Raw genomic sequence first — 5,521 nt, forward strand, 5'->3', positions numbered from 1 at the left:
CTTCGTTTACTTTTTTACTTCTTTTCGTATTTATCCAATTCAGGTTTTAAATGAGTTGTTTTGTTCTATTGATTTTTTTCCATTTCACAAATTCTATTTTTCTTGGAGTTGTTTTCTTTTTCCATTTTATCAAATTTATCTTTTAATGAGTTATATGCTTTTTCCATTTCATTGTGTCTATTTTCAGTGAATTTTATTCAGATAGTTTCTGTGTTGCCTTTTCCAAACTCTCTTGCAAAGTTTTCATTTCCTTTCCATATTTTTCTTCCAGCTCTCTTTTAAAATCCTTTTAAATTTCTTCTTTAAAAAAAAAAAAAGATATGAAAATCGCAAGCTTTATTATTTACTTAGCTCATTTCCCCTCATAATTTTCAGGATAGCAGTATTGTTCCAGGTTGTCTCCAACTAACATCATACCATGATTAGACTCCAGTACTGCCAGCCGGAACTGTGAGCATAAACATACATGTTACATATATGTTGGACTGGGCCTGTGGGGAAAGATGGAAATAGAAGACATTGAATGTTCCAGGCTGGAAATTTCTTTGTTTCATATTGGGGCACCCAGAAGTGTATGCTTTAGGGTTGAATCCATGTGATATCATAGTAATTCCTGAATCTCTAGAAACTTATTCCCACCTTCATCCCCATTCCTGAGAAGAAGCACAATTGGGGGAGTTACCATGACTTTGTCAGTCACTGAGAGAACTAAGCTAAAAATACACATTCTTCTTCCCCCAAGAACATACCAACAAACAAAAACAATGCTCAAAATGTTAGTCTAGGCCTATGGAAATTATCCTAAAATATTAATTCATGTCTTAGCTAATGACATCTACAAGGCAAGACCCTTTCATTATATTAATCAATCAACAGGCAATTGTACCAGGCACTTGAGGTACAAGGAAAGGCAACAACATTATTCCTTTACTCTGAAACAGTCCAAACAATGTCCTCATTATTCACTAAACTAGCTAGGAGTTGGGTGACCTTTGAAAATGTTAGTCTAGGCCTATGGAAATTATCCTAAAATATTAATTCATGTCTTAGCTAATGACATCTACAAGGCAAGACCCTTTCATTATATTAATCAATCAACAGGCAATTGTACCAGGCACTTGAGGTACAAGGAAAGGCAACAACATTATTCCTTTACTCTGAAACAGTCCAAACAATGTCCTCATTATTCACTAAACTAGCTAGGAGTTGGGTGACCTTTGAAGGAGATACTGGTCCCAAGATTTGAACCTTGCTTCCCACTATGACCACTTAACAGAACCCACTCAGCACCTTGCCCCAAGCAACTGAGCAATGACGTAGAAATGGACCACCATAAGGGCATCAATGGGTGGGATGCTACAATGCTCCATGGAACTGGGGGAGAGAAAGCAGGGGGCACTCTCAGAAGCAGAAATGCAGTCAATAACTCTGGATGAACTCCATAGCCTAAAAGAGCTACTGAAGATAACTCTGGAGTTATTGTTCCTGTGGAATAATTCTATAGTAATAAAAAAAAGCACAATAGTCCTAAGTTATTCTGATGCTCGCAAAACCAGTCAGTGACAGCCACAGCATTTATGAATAACCATATCTTCTTTCCCAGTCTCTAAGAGTCGATTACTACATTCTTCCCAATGGACAATGCTCCCATTCTCCACTATAACAAATTTCCACTTCAGTGCTGTATCCACTGGCAAAGGGACAAATCTGGACCAGAACAAATTCTTTCCATACTGGAGTGGGATGTAATTGTGCCAGCTGCCAAGTCTCTCATGGCCTCCAGTGACTGCCACCACCGCTGCATCAGACATGGTGATGCAATGAACCTTGAACTGGATGCTGACTTGCTGATACAATGAGGACACTGCTGCCATCTTTGTTTTCAAATGAACTTCTTGACCTTGGGCATCCTTGAGGGAGTCTCTTCCATAGTCCAGTCCCTGATATGGGCTCGATGTCCAGAATTCAAGCACAGGTACACCAACATGAGATGGCTCAGAGCTTTTGCCCTTACTAGCATCTCTCCATACTGAGTGTGTGGGTGTCATTTCCCAGTCCTCATGCTCAACTGTAGAGTTTTCAACTGTTATTCGTGTTTGTCAGAAGGGAATTTCCCTGTAGAGCATGCAGCTGACGTCTCCTGTCCTTTTAAAGAATCTGCTGGTTGAGAAGATTCTGGACTTTCCCTACTTAAGATTTCCAAGTAATTCACAGAGTTAATAAGCCTGGAGAAAGTCAGAGATTCTGTCCCTATTAGCTGTGTGGAAACGGGCTGCTCTCCTGATCACAGACAAAGTCTTGAGGAGAACTATTCTGCGTTTTCCACGTTGGACCTGCAAGGTCACTGCTCTTGGCCTGAGACCCCAAATATCCGTTACTTTCCTAATGATGCTCTCTGGCTGCTTTCTTGACATTCTGGTCCTTCCTCTACCCCCTGAGTTGGGTCAGTGCTTGTGTTTGGGGCAAAGGGGGTCTCCACCATCCCCTCCTCCATTCCCTCCGTCCCTTTTCAGGGCTGCTGCAGTTGCCTCTTCAGGCTACAACTCTCACTCCTCCATCTCCGCATCCTGGTCCCCGGAATCCCCCCAGGGAAGCCATACAAACAGTGCACTGGCCAGACTTCTTCCCACCAGCAGGGCAGATATGACAGCACCCATGGCTCAGGATGCCCAGCCCCACTAGACAAGCACTACAGGGGATGTCCTAAGCTCAACCTCCCCAGGGAGGGGACCACAGGGACCAGGGACAAGGGAGGGGAATGAGCACTGTGCCACTCAAGCTCTGAGCTAAATTTCTTCTAGGAAGCCTTCTGTGGGGACAAATTTGTATCACCCCTTGGGGCTTCATCTGAAGACCATCTGCTTTTAGTCTCCTTGGGGTTTGAAATCTGTTCTATTTCACCATTAAAAACTGTTTATGGTCAGAATTCTCTTTGTGTTATTACTCATTTATTTTTAAAGTTAAGGTATGCTTTTAGGGCAGGGGACGTTTTCCAAGATTCCTCTACAACCAGCATCTTCCTCTACAAATGGCTGCAGCTGTGCCAAGTCCCCACTGACTCACTCTTATTGCTGGGTGCACATGGAAAGGTCCCCTGATATTCTGACATTTTAAGGTTCACTATTTACCTTTTGTATTTGTGTTGGATGTTTTATAACTTCTGTCTTGATCTACTGGCTTGCAGCCAGGACAGATTAGCCAACACTGCTGTAGATTCCTCCCTGTAGATTTTCCATTGCATGGAGCTCCCATCACCATGGGTCTGCAATGCTGTACTGGCATCTGTGCTCAGCCTGCTTACACTTGCCCCACCTCTCTCCATGCTGGATTGAAAGATTCCTTTTCTTGTGATCTTCAAAATTATCTTCTGCTGGTTATTTGCTGCACTCTCAATATTCGTGGGTTTTCCCTTCCAGAACTAATTCAGAGATTGGATTTGTGAATTAGTCTGAGGATTGTGAGAGAAGGTCAGAAAGAAATGTTTGTCTGCTTTACCATATTGGCATTTTTCCCCTCCCTCCCAAGTCAATCTATTTTGTAAGGAGTTATTTGCTTTTTCCATTTCAATAAATCTATTTGGTAAAGAGTTTTTTTCAGATACTTTCTGTGTTTCCTTTTCCAGACTCTCTTGTGAAGTTTTAATTTCTTTTCCCCATTTTTCTTCTAATTCCCTTAAGATAATTTTTCTATTCTTCCAAGACAGCCTTGTGAGATGGGCACCAATTCATATTACCATTTGGTACCTCATCTGGAGATGATTTGCTTTTAGTGTCATCAGTGTTTGAAATCTCTTTTTTTCTTTCCCTATAAAAACTATCACTGGTCAGAGTTATTTTAGCTTTTTTTTTTTTGCTCGTTTTTTAAAAGGTTGAACTCTGCTATTAGGCCAAAGGGGAGATTGTCCAAGTTACTTCTACAAACAACAATGGCTGTGCTATGTCAGTGCTGACTAAATTCTGGTGCTGACTAGGTCTGGTCCCATTATTCTGGGGTTTAAGGGCTTACTATTTTCCTTTTATATTTATGTTGGATGTCTTAAGCTAATCTGATGATCTACTGGCTTGAAACCAGAACAGAGTTGGTGATAGTGATACAGATTCCTGCTTGTTTCGCTCAGCATCTGTTCATATAAATCTTTCCAGGCCTTTCTAAAATTAGCTTCTTCCTTATTTTTTATGGAACAATGATATTTCATTACATTCAAATATCACAACTTGTTCAGCCATTCCCCAATTAATTGGCAGCACTCATTTTCCAGTTCTTTGCTACCACAAAAAGAGCTGCTACAAATATTTTTGCATGTGTGGGTCTTTTCTCTCCTTTATTATTTCCTTGGGATACAAACCTAATAATGGCACTGCTGGGTTAAATGGTATGCATAGTTTTATAGCCTTTTGGGTATAGTTCCAGATTGCTCTTCAGAATGGTTGAATCTAAGATTCTTTATCAAAAGATACATGGTATAACAAATACTAGAAAAACTAGTCATTTAACATAATAGTTTTTGCAAGGAATCATATTTCTTTATGTATAAATAATTTCTATTTATAATTCAAAAGCACTCAATTTTATGTTTAAAATAGTTTCACTAAAACTTTATGTTTAATGGGTGGAGCATCATTCCTTAGTTGCCTTTTCATTTATACATTAGTTAAACTTTTGCCTGAAAAAAAGTTGTCAGTTATGGTGAGACCCTAAAATGGAGTACTATATGATAAGATTAGAAAAGCATACTGGGCCTAGGTTATTAAGCACTTTATATATTAGTTGTAGAATCTGTAATTCATCCATTAGAGTTCATTGACTAAGGAGGGATGATGTACTTAAATCTGTAGTTAGAAATATCAAGTTAGCACTAATATGGAGGATGGTGAAGACTGCATTAGCACTTTGGATACTTTAGAATCAGCCGGAGTCAGCATAAGTAAAAGTCCTTGAACTTTATTCTTTGTTGAAGGGAGAAGAGAGCAATGGACACAGGAATCTCCTCTTTTTTCTAATGCCTGGAGTCACACTCGCTTGTCCTACACCCTCTAATACTTCCTCCAAATCTCTCTATATGCCAACAGATGGAGCCAGAACAGAGTAGTGGGCAGGGCCATTCTTTGTCCAAGCATATGTTAATAGAGTATTGTCCAATTGGTAATTAGCTTTAAGTGCTTAGACTTCAGTGCATCAACTCAGTTTCAGCCCATTACATCTTGTGGTCTCTTTTGTTTCAGAACACAGGTGAGAGCCCCCAAAGGGAGGTGATCACGCTCCCCTGACTTCTCAGGAAGGGAGGTGAGAGCACTAAAAAGGAGATGATCATGCCCTCCCTGACATCTCAGGAAAGGAAATGAAAAGCACAAAAGGGAAGTGGGGATTGCTAGTGGGTTTCTGGACTGAAGGGTCTTATTAGAAACAGGTATGCACAAACCCATCAGCATGGGAGGTATTACACAAGCACATAGCAATAACACACAGGATATTAGTGATTACCCTCCCCATAGTCAGTGCAGTCTCTATGTGGTGTAAGAAA

General features: G+C 40.3%; 1 pseudogene; it reads right to left on the bottom strand.

The window, feature by feature from the left end:
* Window positions 1–1,556: 1,556 nt before the first annotated feature.
* LOC105749475 lies at window positions 1,557–2,657 on the bottom strand (annotated as a pseudogene).
* Window positions 2,658–5,521: the final 2,864 nt, after the last annotated feature.

Source organism: Sarcophilus harrisii, chromosome 1 (genome assembly GCF_902635505.1).
Source record: "Sarcophilus harrisii chromosome 1, mSarHar1.11, whole genome shotgun sequence".
In the NCBI taxonomy this organism is placed as follows: domain Eukaryota; kingdom Metazoa; phylum Chordata; class Mammalia; order Dasyuromorphia; family Dasyuridae; genus Sarcophilus; species Sarcophilus harrisii.